Here is a 17,945-nt window from a genome sequence, read left to right on the forward strand (position 1 = left end):
CGGTACCAATCCACAGAGCTGTGATAGAGCTTCTATGATTATGCACATAAAATGCTTAACCAGGAGTACCTGCTGAGGCACAGTGGATTAAGAATCTGACTGCAGTGGCTGGTGTCACTGTGTAGGTGAGGGTTTGATCCCCAGCCGGGAGCAATGAGTTAAAAGAATCTGGCATTGCCACAGCTGTGGTGTAGGTCACAGCTACAGCTCAGATTCAATCCCTGGCCTGGGAACCTCCGTATGCCGTGTGTGCAGCCATTAAAAAGAAAAAGAAAAAAAAAAAAGCTTAACCAAGTAATGCCAGATACATAGAAAGCATTAAATTTAATGCTATTATCACTATAAGTCCAGAGCTTGGCTATCCAATATGGTGGACACATGTGGCTACTGAGCACTTAACACGTGGCTCATCAGAACTGAGATGTCATGTAAGTGTAAAATGTACACCAGACTTTGAAGCCTCAGTATGAAAAAGAGAATGTAAACAATCATAGTCCTTTTTTTTTTAATGTTGATTTTATGTTGAAATCGTATTTCAGACATATTGGGTTAAATAAAATATTTGGTTAAAGTTAACTTTATCTGTTTCTTTTTACTTTTTACTTTTGGTGATAACCAAAAATGTTTAAATTGCATATGTGGCTTGCTTTGTATTTGTATTGGGCAGTGCCATTAGGTCAGTGGTTCTCAAACCCTAGCAAGCATTGGAATCACCTGGAAGTCTCGTCAAAACAGTATTTTTTGGGTCCTAGCCTTAGTTTCTGATTTAGTATGTCTGAGGAGGGGCCTGAAATTTTGCATCCCTGACAAGTCCCCAGGTGATTCTTGACCATACTTTGAGACCCACTGGTCTTGATCCTTGCTACTCAAAAGAGTGGTCCATGGATCAATGTCTAAGTCATCACTTGGAGTCTTATAAGAAATGCAAAATCTCAAGCCATGCTCTTACTGAACCAGCAAGCAAGTTTTAACAACACTCCGAAGTTACATGTATGTACATTGAAATTTCAGAAATATTGATGTAGAGTAGTATCTCTCATGCCTGGGTACACATGAGACTTATCTGGAAATTTTTCTTAGGTACAAGTACTCTGGATCCATCTCTAGAGAATTTGTTTTAATTAATCTGGATGAAACCCAACCATCTGCATCTCTAAAAAGCTCCCCAGTGATCCTAATGTAAAAGCAAGCACTGAGAGTTTGATAGGGAGTGGGGCCCATCAGATAAGATGCAGAGTGACCTAGAAATCAGACATGTTCTTCTTAGTGAGGGGTGGATGCTTGGGGATTGTCAGGTGCTAGGGGGACAAGACCTGAGCAGGTGGTGGACAGGGTGGAAACCACACAGCAAGGGTAAAGGCATGTTGCAGCCAGCAGGGGGCGCCTGGCAGGAGGTGCTTCATGCCTTTGTGGCTCTGACAGAGGGTCCCCAGCTGCTCTGGGTTTGGACTTTAAGGGAAGACTGGATAAAGCAGAGCATAGTCTTAGTTTTGGAGGAATGAAAACACTTGGCGGGTTATCCAGGCAGTGATGCAGGCTCCAAAGAATAAGGACCTAGTTACAAGAACCCAAATGCAAGGCAAGAGTGGGACTGGCCGCCATGTTCACTGAGGTTCTTAAACTCTCCAGAAGGACTGGTTTCAGAAGTTTGAGCAGGAATAATCTTTCAGAGATGAGGTGTGTGTGGGGGAGTAGATAGGAATGTTTACAGTTGGTTTAGTGATACATTTCCTTCTCTCCCTTCATAGCTCACAAGAAAAACTGAGAGTGTTTTCAGCTAAATATTGGTCTAATCAAAACAATATAACAAAAGCACAGTTGCTATAGAACAAACCATCCTACAGGGTATGTATATCTCAAGACAGGATCTTCTTAACTTAGGAAACACTCCAATTGTTAGAACCAGGAGGAAGACTGGTATTTTGGAATAGAAAGTCTTCTGTTATTCTCTGCCCCAGCCTTAAATAAGTGAGCACACAATACTGAATGATCCTGCCAATTTGCCAGATGACTTCTCACTTCTTCAGGTGGCTTCAAAGGGCTTCTTAAAAATAAAATCCTCATTATAAGAGAGAATGCGGATCCACACTGATAATTTTTAAAAATCCCAATTCTGTATGCCGTGACCATTTGTAGCTTTATGTCTCACTGGTTGTTTGGTTGGTTGTTTCAGAAAACTTTAAAATAACCTGTATTGCTGAAGAATCTGGAGCAGTGTGTCTGGGTCTGAATCTCAGACCTGCCACTTTTGTGTGATCTTGGGACAGTTCACCTTGCTGTGCCTCAGTTTCCTCCTTTGTAATAAGACCTATCTCAGTGGGTTGTTGTAAAGATTAGAATACTTGTCATTTGAAAGGACTCTAGAAAAGTCTGGCACATTGTAAATGCTATTATTGGTTAAATAATTAAAATATAGTAGAATAACTGCAGACTTCCATATATGGCCAAATTTAGTAATTTGTTTTCAGATACCATATTGATTTCCACGGACTTTTATGTGCATGGTTTCTTGAATACATGTATTTTGAGGGCTGCACTTTGAGAGCTGTTTAAATTTTTTTCCCAAGAGAACTCCAAATTCTCACTTGATTCCTCATCACTTCCTATTATTTGAGAGGATCTCAGTAGGAAGGAAGTGAATGTAGTTTTCCCATGAATATTGTGTTCTAGGTTACATTTTTTTTCCCCCTGAAGTTCTTTGAAAAGTGAGTTGCACTATAAATGTTTGAAGGTTTTCGTGGCCATGTCAGTCGGGTAGCATTGTCTAATATTCCAGGAGAACAATGCGTCATTCTCTTAGTCAGATATTTTAGTGTTTAGGGAGAGGCAGTTCGACTGCCTGGAACACTGGCATAAGTTTCAAAAATGTGTTGAAAAGGCAGTCATATTCTCATATTATGGAGATGGTAGAAATCAGATAACGCTGATTAAAAGAAGGGGTGGACCCCTGAAGCCAGGCCTGGTGGGTGCAAAGTGAAGGCTAGATGAAGTGTAATAACATCTTTGACACTTGTCTGCTTCATCTGCAAGAAACAGAGTGAAGCACATGCAATAAAAATGGTGATGCTTCATTACATCACGCACTTAGCATCAGCAGGGCTGTGGCTATGGGAACCTCAGTGTGTTGGATGCTGAACAGTGAGTAAAGGCACTGAGAAGGGAAACCTAAGCCAAAAAGCTTGAGTGATTTCAGACTAGTCATGCAAGCCCTATGTGCATGTGCCCTGAAACAGACGCAGAGGAATTGGGCTGTAAAACCCTTCCCACCCTAACATCTTGACTTTTGCTTGGACTTACAGAGGTTCTATTTGGTAATTCCCCATCACCCTCATAATCTACATCTGCAGGGGTAATTACTTTAAAGTTGTCAAATCACATGTCTGCTTATTTCTACTTCCTGATTAGGAATGTGAAGCCAATGTGTTTTAGGAGGTGTTTGGCCCTCCCATATGCCATTATGCAATCTGGGACTGGATTTTACCACAGAAGGTGAAAATCTGAATGGAGGGTTAGATAACTATTATCAAATGCAGGAGATCCTATAGACATAACTTTTTTTTTTTTTTTTTTTTTTTCTTTGCTTTTTGGGGGTTGCATTCACAGCACATGGAGGTTCCCAGGCTAGGGGTCTAATCAGAGCTACAGCTGCCAGCCTACACCATAGCCACAGTCACGTCAGAATCCGAGCTGCATATCTTCGACCTACACCACAGCTCATGGCAACGCCGGATCCTTAACCTACTGAACAAGGCCAGGGATCAGACCCGAGACTTCATGGTTCCTAGTCGGATTCTTTTCCACTGCACCATGATGGGAACTCCCTATAGACATAACTTCTTAAAACCTTTTTTACAAGTCACTTTTCTGGTTAAAAACTTTGTTTTTCAACTTACTGTCTGAACTACATATGTATTTAAGAAGTGTCTCTGCTGTTTTATATAACCATGACTTAGCTTTTCTTGATATTTATATTCCATTGAAATTGAGCATATGCAACAGTTGCACATATGGTAGAAAAATCTTTAAGATAAGCCTTCGTAAAGTGGCCTATTTAAGGCTCTGCGCGATCTGCTATCTTCTCACATCTCCACCCACATCTCCCTCCCCTCTTTCTAGTTCCATTTCCCCCAGCTTCTCTGCTCTTCTCTTGGCTGGTTCCTGGGACTGGCGGTGTTCAGGGCCTTTGCGTGCTGGCCTCCCGCCTCCCTGCTCAGTGCTGAATGCCTGCACCCTTTAGCTCTCAGCTGGAGTACCCTTTCCTCAGGAAGGGTTTTCCTGCTCCAGCCAAGGTCAAGCTTTTTTTGTTCTTAACTCTTGAAGAATCACATTCCTCACATTCTCTTGAACATCAAAGTCTAGGTTGCATTTATCTGAGTGACAGATTCATGTATTTCTCCTCTAGTCGCTCATAAGCTCCTGTTTCCCCTTCACATCATTCTCTCCACACATGTATTGTGTTTGTGCCTGGCACAGAGGAAGAACTCAAGGTGTATTTGTTGAATAAAGAAACCATTAACTAAGTTCTGCAAAAGGCATTAAGCAACACATGATGGCATTTTTGTTATATATTTATGAGAACTTATAAAATAAAAAAGTGTCTTATATTGTATTCTGTATCCAAATTAAGCAAGCAGCTGTTTCTAACCAAGAGAATTCTCTGAAATATACTGCCTTATAGCTACGTATTTGTTTTAAAAGCTTTTTTAAGAGACAGGTAGCCCTTGTTTTCTGCCTCAGGATGTAAAATATTTTCTTATCTTAATAATTTGCATTTATTTTCTAAAATAGGCTTGAAATAAATCAAGTTATCTGCATTCTTATGTTATACCTCCAGACCTTTTTTTGGAACCAGGTAATACTCCATTAGGGTGTGTGAATCCCTCAGTTGGGGTCTCTGATCAAAATTTCTTTTGATGAGGTTTGTTGAGAGAATGATATATTTGTCTGTTATAAATTGCTAGACAGTTATACCACCTGGTTCCCTATGAGGCATACCCAGTGTTGTTTATAGAGTACTTGATAAGCAGACAGACAGACACTAAATTTCCCACCAACAACACTACCTGGTCAGGCCATTGTCAATCCTGTGGTGTGAAACCCTTTGTTATGTCCATATAGTACGTTAGTTATAAATAGACAATGAACTGTCAGCCACTGAGGAACTGGGAGATTTGTGATCTTGTTATCTGGCAAAGGGCCATATGTTCTCAACAGAAGAGGAAAGGAGAGCTTTATGTGGCCTGGGCTACAGAGCAGAATTGGAGACTGGGCTTGGTCTTTGCTCTGTTGCCTTGGAAGAGGCTGTGTAACACTTTCTTGTACCATGGAAACAGGGACACTGCTTATAGCTTAAGAACATTTGAAGATGTACTATTTTGTACATGCTTTTTATACATTTGTGAAACAGCTTGAAATCACCAAAGCACATCATGAAAAAAATATTTTCTGAAGCATTCAAAAAATAAACTAATTAACCCAAAAGCCATGGCACATTTCCATCGTTACTATGACCACAAGAGTTAATTTTGCAAAGATAATCACTCATAAGTGATACATAAAGTGTTAGGAAAGTGTCCTTGAAATTCAGAGATGAAAGGTGAGTAAATAATAAGGAAGAGTTGACCAGCATTCTAGGGTTATAAGGAACTATAGGTTTGTTGTATCAAGTACAGAAGAAAAATGTCTTCCTAAAAGTTCCCACTGTGGCACAGCAGGTTAAGGATCTGACATTGTCTCTGTGGTAGTGCAGGTTTGATCCCCAGCTGGGCAAAGTGGATTAAGGATCCAGCATTACTGCAGCTGTGGTGTAGGTCACAGCTGTGGTTTGGATTTGATCCCTGGCCTGGGAACTTCCATATGCTGTGGGTGTGGCCAAAAAAGAGAAAAAAAAAAAAAGAAAGAAAAATGTCTTCCTAAAACACATGCGGATTAGAAGTGAGAGAACCCTTAGATATTGGCCGTATTAGTATTTTCTATGTCATCTGTCCTCTTATCCAGACCTTCCTACCTCTTTTGTGTGCCCTATCAGTGTGTCCCAAGCAGGTTACAGATGTTGCTACAATAATGATCCTCTCAATTGTCACAAGAACAGGTGAGGACAGGGGTGGCTGGAGCTTCTGGACCAGTCACCTCTGGCGATTAGCAACCACATCTATTTACCTCAGTGTGCCTATAGATATCCTCGTGTTTATGTATGCCAGACATAGAAAAGTTTGGGAGTGAATGTTCTAACCAGCAAGGTCAACTTACTAAAAACAACAACAATAGTCTTATTAACAGAAAGGAAACAGAAGAAATAAGATGCTATGGGAGAGGCATGTTAGAAATGTCAAGAAATGAGTAATCATATCTCAATTTAAAAAACAAGGGGGGAAATCATTGTTCAGACTCTGTCCTGAGCCAGAACTGGCCTGGTCTCTGGAGGAAGGTGTTACAGACCCACCCTGCCTGTAGCAACAGGTAGGGTAGTTAATGTTCAGGCAGAGGGATGGGGAATGGACATCTGAGTCAAAATGCTCACATTTTTATCATCTAGTGAGGTTCCTTTTTCTCAGCAAGAATTCTTTAAGGGACATTTTTGAATGAAGATTCTCTTCAATACATTTTATTTTACAATCAGGTCATTATTTCCAGACTCTTTATTATTTCAAATAAACACAGTTGTGGCAGACACAGATTTCTACCTATGGAGGATCCATCTTTGCTTTCAACTTTGCCACAGCGTCCTGTTAACATATCTGTTGAAAAACTTACCTTCTCAGATCCCTTGTAGTTTGTTCTGGCCGATAAGCTACATGCAAGATACCCCATATGCACAGTAATGATACGGAACCCCTGAGGAGAAGGCTTCTCGGCTCTTTGCCTTTTAACCTGGCACTGTTCCTCTTAGCTGCTGGAAATTCAGATGTCATTCTAGGAGACACCTGCTAAGGCAGAGTTGAACCCACCCCAGGCTTCTTGTTGTTTCACAGAAACCAACCTCTCACCTGGTTAAAGGTAATCTGTTCCTTGAAGCTAGAAACACCCCTGATACCAAACCTCAGAAGAACTTTCTCACATCATATTGGCTGAGAGACAGGAGAAGACTGGTAAGCTGGCCATTAAGATCCATTGGTCAGCACATGAAAAAATGCTCAACATCACTGATTGGTAGAGGAATTCAAATCAAAACTACCATGAGATACCATCTCACACCAGTCAGGATGGCCATCATTAATAAATCCACAAATAACAAATGCTGGAGGGGGTGTGGATAAAAGGAACCCTCCTGAACTGTTCCTGGGAGTGAAAGCTGGTACAACTACTATGGAGAACAGTATGGAGGTACCTTAGAAATCTATACATAGAACTACCTTATGATCCAGCAATTCCACTCTTGGGCACCTATCCGGACAAAACTTTCCTTGAAAAAGACATATGCACCCACGTGTTCATTGCAGCACTATTCACAATAGCCAAGACATGGAAACAACCCAAACGTCCATCGACAGGTGATTGGATTAGGAAGATGTGGTATATATACACAACAGAATACTACCCAGCCATAAAAAAGAATGCAATAATGCCATTTGCAGCAACATAGATGGAACTAGAGACTCTCATGCTGAGTGAAGTAAGTCAGAAAGAGAAAGACAAATACCATGTGGTATATATCTGGAATCTAATATATAGCACAAATGAATCTTTCCACAGAAAAGAAAATCATGGACTTGGAGAATAGACTTGTGGCTGCCAAGGGGGAGGGGGAGGGAGTGGGATGGATTGGCAGTCTGGGGTTAATAGATGCAGACTATTGCCTATAGAATGGATTAGCAATGAGATCCTGCTGTGAGCACTGGGAACTATGTCTAGTCACTTATGATGGAGCATGATAATGTGAGAAAAAAGAATGTATACGTGTATGTGTAACTGGGTCACCATGCGGTACAGTAGGAAAAAAAATAATGTATTGGGAAAATTAAAAAAAAGATCCATTGTTCAAAATAGTTTCAGGAGTTTTGAAAGTACTACTGGACATCAACATTTAGCCTCACAACAGTGGCTGCATTCAGCTTCAGCCCCATTATCATTTCCTAATGGAGTGAAAATTACCATGAAAACTGGAGCTAAAATGTTTGAAGGCCTAAGAGCTGCATCACTTGAATCTTTTTGACTTTAAATGTAGTCCAATAGTTGGCTCTTCTTTCTAAAACTAACATTTAATGATCAGTGATATCAAGAGAAATAAGTACATCAAATTAATCTACAGGAAATACAAAACAGGAACCCATTGTTTATCCTGTTCTCAGCGTACACTGCCAGCACATTGTTCAGAAAACTTTGAACAGGGTCACTTCAATGTAGTTTACCGAACTTTTAAAAATCTCAGTTGAATGATGGAATCTGTCCTTGGTACAGAAAAAATGACTTTGAGAAGACCTTCAAAGCTAATAATGTATTGAGTTTAAATATTAAATAACCTTAAAGATTTCTACTTACAACTCTTAAAATGGTAAGTGCTATGAGTCATAATTGAGGCAAAGGCATATTGAATTAAGAAGCCAATAATTTTTATAGTTTTAAATAAAACTAAAGATACAGTGTGGACATTATTTTAAGTGTTCTTGTCTCATGGCTTCTGATTAAGCACCATAAATTGAAGAAATGCATGTAAATCATAATACATTTCATTTTATAACAAGCAATCATGTATAAATATTGTCTTTCTATCCATGTTTGTGAAGTATATGATGATTGAGAGGAAGGTTCCAGAGGCTGTTGTAGAAGAGGGTTTGCTATCATTTTCCTACCAGACTGTAGGCTCCTTGAGGACAGGTCTTCCTTTAAAAACATAAGTATTGCCAGTTCCCAGCACAGTGTCTGGTCACTGGAACATACTGAGTGAATGTATATCTAGTGAAACCAGGTGGTATTACCCTGAACGGAAAACTAAAACAACCATAGTTACAGAGAAGGCTTGAATTGTTTAATTGAAGAGCTGAGAGTGACAGGCATTGACCAATTGAACTGCTATTCTGGGGAACAGATTTATGTAAAAAAGTAAATAAAAGACATCAACAACAAGTCAACAAATAACACGTGCTGGAGAGAATGTGGGAAAAGGGAAGCCTCCTTCACTGTCGGTGGGAATGTAAATTGGTACAAACACTATGGAAAACAGTATGGAGGTTCCTCAGAAAACTAAAAATAGAACTACCATATGATCCAGCAATCCCACTCCAGACAAAACTTTCATTCAAAAAGATATGCACACCCTCTAAGTTCACTGCAGCACTATTTACAATAGCCAAGGCATGGAAACAACCCAAATGTCCATCAACTGATGTATGGATTAAGAAGATGTACATATATACAGGGGAATACTACTTAGCCATTAAAAATAATAATGACATTTGCAGCAACATGGATGTAACTAGAGATTCTCATATTAAGTGAAGTAAGTCAGAAAGAGAAAGACAAATACCATATGATATCACTTATATGTGAATTAAAAAGTATGGCACAGGATCTCATTGCTAATCCATTCCAAAGGCAATAGTCTTCATCTGTTCACCCCAAGCTCCCAATCCACCCCACTCCCTCTCCCTCCCCCTTGGCAGCCACAAGTCTATTCTTCAAATCCATGATTTCCTTTTCTGTGGAAAGGTTAATTTGTGCTATATATTAGATTCCAGATATAAGTGATACCACATGGCATTTGTTTTTCTCTTTCTGACTTACTTCACTCAGTATGAGAATCTCTAGTTCCATCCATGTTGCTGCAAATGGCATTATTTTGTTCTTTTTTATGGCTGATAATGTGAGAAAAAAGAATGTATACATACATGTGTAACTGGGTCATCATGCTGTACAGTAGAAAAAAAATAACGTATTGGGGAAATAAAAAAAAAAGTTCTTTAAAAATGTGGCACAAATGATCCTATCTACAAAACAGAAACAGATCACAGATATAGAGAGCAGACTTGTGTTTGCCAGGAAGGAGTCGGGAGGGAGCAGGATGGACAGGGAGTTTAGGGTTGATGGAGGTAAACTATTATATTTAGAATGGATAAGCAATGTGGTCCTGCTGTATAGTGCGGGGAACTATATCCAATCTCTTGGGTTGGAACATGATGGAAGATAGTATGAGAAAAAGAATGTATATGTATGTATGACTGGGTCTCTTTGCTGCACAGCAAAAGTTGAAGGAACACTATAAATTGACTATATTTAATTAAACAATTTTAAAAATTAAAAATAAAGTATGTTTTATGAGAAAAAAATTAAAAAAACCCAAAACTAGCATATTGTCAATGCTTAGAATCCCTTTATTAAAATGTATTTTGTAATAAAAGAAAAATATTTTACTGTAAATAAAGAAAAAAGTAAGTAAAAGACAACCTTTTCCTTACACAACATATTTAGAACAGAAGACAAGGTGTAAGGGACAGAGAAGGGTTGTCTCAGGGGGCATTATGCTACCTGATGGGATTATAAATAGCAACTTTAAATGAGACTATTTCTATATAGCACCTATATTTTCTTCCTTTGTAGAAAGACAGTAATGACATTAGTTCATGATTTCTGTGAATGTTGTCTGATTTCTTCTTTGATTTACAGGAATTTCTATATAAAACCCAGATCTTCTGATTTCTCTTGGCGCCTCCTCCCCCACCCCCACATTCTCTTCCTCACATTGAGGGAGTGTCTCCACTGTGGGGACTCATGAGTTTTATGCCTCCATCCAGTGACAGTGATCCTAGGGAGGCGGGCTTTATGTGTGAGTCCTATCCTAGGTCTCTGTTACACAACATACATATCCTTGGATATGGTACAGATTTGGGGCACCGATTTTGGCTTCCCATATTTCATATCTTTCTTAATCTTGAATTATAACTGGAAGGAACACTCTACAATCTACCTAATCATCCCCTTTAAATTTTGAAAATTGGGGAATTCCCATTGTGGCTCAGCAGAAAATGGATCTGACTAGCATCTATTAAGGATACAGATTCGATCCCTGGTCTCACTCACTGGGTTAAGGATCGGAGTTGCCATGAGCTGTGGTGTAGGTCACAGACACAGCTCGGATCTGTCGTTGCTGTGGCTGTGGTGTAGGCTGGCAGCTATAGCTCCGATTTGACCCCTAGCCTGGAAACCTCCATATACTGTGGGTGTGGCCCTAAAAAACAAACAAGAGAAAAGAAAACAAAATAAAAGACACATAAAGTTTGAAAATTGGGGTGCAGAAGGTCCTTTTATAGAAAAGCTATCACTAGGACCAGGGTCTGAGGAACTTTGTGCCAGTAAGGCTGAGAGGGTATGAATAGCATCAACAGCAGATTCTAGATCTGAGTTGGGAAGAGAATTCCCACAGGGTCCTGTCGTCGGTACCACGAGTGCCAGGGCCACTCCTTCACCACTGCTACTTTCTTTTACCTGGGAGCAGCTTTGATAGAGACTTGTATTCATACCCCTGATGAACTAAATTAGAGATAAATGCTACCCACAGTAGTAGACTCATTAAAGTATCAGCTGTTGGCCTCAACTGCAACAAAAAGAGGTTTTCAGAGAGAGAAAAAAAGGCAGAAACAGTAGAGAGGATGAGATGTGTAATAATTCTAGTGAGAAGGGATTCAGTGGGGGAAAGAATGAATAGACAGTGTCCTAAAGAGAAAGGAAGTAAGATTTGGAGCTTCAAAGTTCAATATTTTAATTGAGGCATAGTCAGACACGCAAGTAGAATAAAGTGATCTTGGAATCAAATCAATTATCAAAGAAGAATAACCCTGTTTTAGATAATTAGAAAAATGACTCAGAAATAAGATAGTTCTCAGCACAAAACTATTTTTATTAATGCACGGATTGCTGAGTAAAACTCTTCTAAAAAAAATCTGCAGCTGAGTTCATTTTATGGCATTACATTAGGGTGCACTTAATTGCCCAGTTTTACAATTCTACTCTGTAATGAATCCTACTTGCAAAGACAGATAAAGAGGGCTAAATTCAGGTCGCCTTTAGGTTTGCATATACCACGCTGGGTAAGGGAAGAAGGAATTGGAAAATTCTTAACAAACGGTGCCCATCACTTGTGCCAAACCAAACCTGAGCTATAAATTGCGGTATCTCTACCATTCTGTAATGCGAACTCTGTTTTCGTGTCTCTGTTTGACATCTATCCACTTGACCTCTTTTTAAAAGCCTTGTGGACATTTGAACACATCTTTGAGACTCCAAACTGGACTTCTGCACCCCACTCTATTTTGGGTTACCACAAAGGTGCTGGAAATTTCAAGCAGTCACAAGTACCACAACCTACAACTGAGGAACATGAATTAGTGAATACCTGATTCCCAGGTGTCAGAGCACACCTGGGCTGTGTGCTGCAATTTTTCTTTGCGGTTGTTGGACTTACAGATTTAGTTCAGGTTAGGCCACCTTTGTTGTGATGATTTTAGTCTTCCAGTTAACATAGTATTGCTCTTTTTTACCTTTAACTCTCAAAATTCAGCTGAAGGTCCATTTTTAAAGCTTGCTTTTGTGCTGCCCTGAGATGATTATTAGGTACTTTTACTGTTCATAAGAAACAGTAGTGCCTGCCTTCTGCTAAACATCCCCATGAAGAACGCATTCTCATTCATCGTAGCTCATGTTATCTGGATTTTAATTGAATACAAAGATATCAAAGCCTTCATGTCTCATGCAGAAATTATTCACAATAGAGTCATAATAAATTGATTGTCAAAATATAATTTGTCAAATCAGTTATAAATTACATTTATAATTATAATTTATGTATTATGTAGTTAAATAGATATATTTATAGAAGAATAAATTTGTGTGATGCCTTCAGACTATATGTTTCTTACAACAGAATCATTCAGACAGATATAACATTGAAATCATCTTGATTTTGAATGCGATATTTCATGAATCTCCTTTTTAAATATTAAAGCATCTTGAAAACATGCAAGGTGAGGAATGGTTATGTAATTTTGCTGCTATTCCTGTTTCTCAACCATCTTCTCACTGTCTCATTATATTTAGAAGTTAGTTTTGAGTTTGAAGTTTCTTCCCACACATATAAATTCATAAAAATTCTTGCACTGGTTCCAAATCAAAGTGAGCAGCCTCAAGGGCTGTGTTTGCCATTTTTGTCTCGATAAGAAACAGTATATGTATGGTGATTAAAAGGCTTATGAATGGTCTTTGCTAATTTCTAAGCTGGTGAAAAATGGCTCTAGTTTCACACACTTCAGGAGGCAGGAGATTTGGGGTCTTATTTCTTATTATCTCCACTCACTGCTTCAGCGATTATGTTAACTTTGTTCTAGCAGCTACCATTGGGTTAAGATATAAAGCAAGAACAATGAAGTAAGTAAATCAGCCTATTAACACATACTGATTAGTGCCCAGACTTACACACAAAAACACATTTAAACTAAAACAGTCCTTGTTCTCGCTTACATGATAATCACAGTGGCTCTACAAGTAAACTAAATGTTATCTTTGTCATTTCATCTGTTGGATATGTACTAATGGTTTCCCGCAAATGGATAAGGACTATAAACTTCAGGAATTATTGCAAGACACCTAAGTAGCTGAATGACTCTAAAATTGGAATGATTTCTATCTCAAAGGAGCCAAGAAATCTACGGGCTCATATTTCACTTCATTTATTTGCACAGCCAGTCACACTTATAGATGGTCTCTTCATGTAAAAGACACTTTAACAATTTTTAAACGGAAGTATAGCTGATTTACAGTATTGTGTTAGTTTCACTTGTGCAGCAAAATGATGCAGTTATACATATTTTTGTTCAGATTCTTTTCCACTATAGGCTATCACAAGACAATGAATATAGTTCTCTGTGCTATACAGTAAATCCTTGTTTATTTTATATATGGTCTTATGTATCTGTTATTAATTTCATACTCCTAATTTATCCCTCCCCCACTTTACCTCCTTGGTAACCATAAGTTTGTTTTCTAGGTCTTTAAGTCTGTTTCTGTTTTATAAATACATTCATTTGTATTATTTTTTAGATCCCACATATAGGGGATATCATACAATATTTTTGTCTTTCTCTGCCTGACTTAACTTAGTATAATAATCTCTAGGTCCATCCATCTTGCTGCAAATGGCAATATTTTAATCATTTTTAAAGGCTGAGTAATATTCGGTTGTGTGTATAGATCACATTTGCTTTATCCATTCATCTGTTGATGGACACGTAGGTTGCTTACATGTCTTAGCTATTGTAAAATGCTGCAATGGATGTTGGAGTGCATGAATCTTTTCAAATTAGAGTTCTTGTCTTTTCCAGATATATGCCCAGGTGTGGGACTGCTAGATTATATGGTAGCTCTATTTTTAGTTAATTTTTTAAAAATTTTTATTTATTTATTTATTTGCTTTTCAGGGCCGCACCTGTGGCATATAGAGGTTCCCAGGCTAGGGGTCTAATCAGAGCTGTTGCTGCTGGTCTGCGCCAGAGCCATGGCAATGGCAGATCCGAGCTGCGTCTGAGACCTACACCACAGCTCAGGGCAATGCCGGATCCTTAACCCACTAAGCGAGGCCAGGGATCAAATCCGCAACTTCATGGTTCCTAGTCAGATTCGTTTCCGCTGCGCCACGATGGGAACTCACTCTATTTTTAGTTTTTTTAAGGAGTCTCCATACTGAGAAACTTTAGCATTTTAATGTCAAGAATGTTAATTTCCTTATTCTTACAATAGTCCCTTGGGCTAGTAGAAAGTGTCTCTCATTTTATAGATATATACTCTAGAATATATTTATCACTTAACCACTGGCTTTATTAATTTAGGGCAGAACTCAAGATTTCCTGAACATGCTTTCCTGAAACGAGTGACTTTCATAACACAGCATTGATTCTGTTTCATTGAAATTGCTTTCCTCTTTCACATCACATAAATGGAAAAAAAGAGCTGATTTTGGTGCTTAGTTATAAGTATTCCATAATGTTTGTCCTCTGAACAGTTTGAACATTGAATTGAAAGCTATCAGTGTGGGGGAAAAGCAATAAAAGGTGTCATGTGATTTAAAAGCCTGGCCATATGCTGCTTGTAATGATGCTTATTAACACTTTGCTCTACAGTAGAAATCGACAGAATACTGTAAATCAACTATAATGGAAAACATAAAAATCTTTAAAAAATGACATTTTTCATAAACAAATTTAAAGCTTCTTCTAAGTATTAATTCTGAAAAGTATGCTCATTTTCAGTGCACTTTAAAAATGACTCTATTTAAGTTAGAATATGAGTATACTTTTGCCCGTGACCCATTTAAATATCATCCACCCACATTAGAATAAATATAGGAAATATATTAATGAATACAGTAAATGTTTAAAAAATCTTTTCCATATTTCATATCCTCAAATGTGTTTTTGAACAGGCACATACATTCATGCATTGGGCCATTCGGCCTCATATACAAATTATAAATAGATCTTGAGAGTACAGCCTCAATGAGAGCAAGAATTTCTGTTTTGTTCATATAATACAGTCCTAACTCATAGAAAAAGCTTACTTAAGGCCAGTGGAGAGTGAATGATGAAATAATGGAAGAACCAAGGCAGGTAGGGCAAGCCACATAATGTATACTGAATAACAGATGTATTGAAAAATGATCTTTTGAATTTTTTCCCCTCTTATTTTTCTTATTTTAAATGCTTTGGATAATCTATTTCACCAAGTATGTTAGGACTTAACCTGTGAAATGTAATTTACCATAAAGTTATAGGACTCTTATTGGCGATCTAGCTTACTAAGTACTCTTAAAAATGTGCAGAAAATAAGATTGTTTTTCCCCAAAAGCTCACGCTCTCAGAGTGGCCACTTTCTTCTTGAGCTCACAGTGCCATGGTTAACAAAGGGAAATTGTTCCGCATGTACGTAGCCACAAGACTCTTAAGTCTTTTCCGAACTCCAGTTGAACTGTATTTGGTTCCAAAGTAGAACTAATCATTCTTAATCCAAAGGTAAAACCATCACAGCCAGTAAACAGGCCCATTAACGTTGAGCACAGGAAATGAAGCTGGCAGTGATCAGTGTTTCAGTGGTACATCTCCCAAATAACCTCCCCAATTAAAGTGGAGGTGAATTATGACAATAAAAGGGAATTGATAAAGTATTTATATCCAGAGAGCCACTTGCTTTTAATTTCTATTGCTTAGCATTGCAGCAGCATCGTTAAATGTGTGAACATGATGGGTACCCCACAGGGTCCTTCAGTCCTCACCTATGTGCATCTCCTTATGTTTAATTTTTCAAAACTGGAAGTTGATTTAAAAAATATGGACAAGCAAAGGAAGAAAAGATAAATCATCTGCAATCTCACCACAAAGAAATATTCATTGTTGGCCTGCCTTCCTGTCTCTATTGTTGTGCTCTTTCTGGTCTTTGAGAATAAAGACACTTGGTATAGTCTTGAAAATAAATGTTTTCATCGATGCCACCAACAGAAATACAGAGAGAATGATAAACATGGGAATTATAACATTTTGAGGGGGTGGAAGCTAATCTGAAGTTTCCACAAAGAGGCAGTCCAGAAAAATGTCAGAGCACAGCGTTTGGAATCTGGCTGACCCAAGTTTGCATCCTACCCTCCCCACAACTGTGACCCTGTACAAGATGTTTAACTTCTCAGAGCCTGTTTCCTCTTCCGTAAAATGAGAATAATACCCTCATCAGAGTGTTTTTGTGACTAGTCAATGAGAGGTATTTAAAGAATTTGGCAAGCTGCCCAACACAGTATGCATTCAATGAATGGTAGCTGGTATTATTATTTATAAGAATACTTACTGTAATTTTACATTCCTTACTAACCTTGCAGATCACAAAGTTCAATACCAGATGACATGATTAATTTTAGATCAGCCCAAGAGAAACATAATTAAGCAGGTAAATCTATTGGCAAAAGACTATCGAATACATTCTGAAGCAAGTGCATTAGGATTGTAGGATTAATTAAAACTCGTCTTGTTAGCTTAGTTAATGGCTGGATGGCTATTCTTTGGAATTAGGATCTTTAAAAACAGTGATCTTCTCCATTCTCTCCTAATGCTGTGTTTGCAGTTAGTACTTTGCATATTTTGCATTCATGTGACATAATTCAGACAAGACCAGAAGTGTGTGGTTAGACTCATCTAGAAATTTCATCTATGTGGAAATTCATTTTTATTTTATGCAATTTTGGCTCTGGGCCCAGTGAAGCTTTATTAGGTCAAGATCTCTGGTAGAGTCCCATTTTTCTCTCACTCTCTCTCTCTCTCCTTTTTTCCTTTTTTGGCTGCCTTGTGGCATATGGTTCATTTATCTTTCATCCCAGGAGAATTTTTATTGACAACATTTATTGAGAGCCAGTTATGTGCTAAGTGCTGTTGTGGGTCCTTTGCATGAATTATCTCATGTACTAGAACAAATGGCCTGTAGTCCAGATATAATGTCCCCATTTTTCTGGGTTCGGACCTGTGGTTGAAAGATGTTAAGTCACATGCCAGCAGGTACATCTCCGTGAAGATGGGTTCCATGACTGGACCCTACTCTACAGTTCCCCACAGGCTTCTCCCCCCTGCTCCCCCCTTTCCTGAAAACTCGGAGGGACTTTCCTACAGAATTGGAGAAAACTTGCCTTTGATGAGGCTCATACAAAGGGAAAATAAGTTATAGGTTATCAAAACATAGAAGTACATAATTCAAACTGTCATTTACTGACTTTTAAAACTAAGCAACTGAGACTATCAAAGTTATTTACTAAATACAATAAATGGTGAATTGAACTATACTTTGGAATTTTTACAATAACCATTGTAAAGAAATGACCTTAGACAGGGAAAGGAAAATGGAGAGACAGATGGAGGAGGAGGAAGGACACACCAGACCAGAGTAAGGGGGTCTGGGGGGTACACTTACATTCATGCGTGTCTTGGCATCTG

General features: G+C 38.5%; 1 protein-coding gene across 7 annotated transcripts in view; it reads right to left on the reverse strand.

The window, feature by feature from the left end:
• SORBS2 (sorbin and SH3 domain containing 2) overlaps positions 1-17,945 on the reverse strand; it is a 325,081-nt gene that overhangs the window by 176,615 nt on the left and 130,521 nt on the right. The gene's annotated exons all lie outside the window — the stretch shown is intronic.

Source organism: Sus scrofa, chromosome 15, assembly GCF_000003025.6.
Source record: "Sus scrofa isolate TJ Tabasco breed Duroc chromosome 15, Sscrofa11.1, whole genome shotgun sequence".
In the NCBI taxonomy this organism is placed as follows: domain Eukaryota; kingdom Metazoa; phylum Chordata; class Mammalia; order Artiodactyla; family Suidae; genus Sus; species Sus scrofa.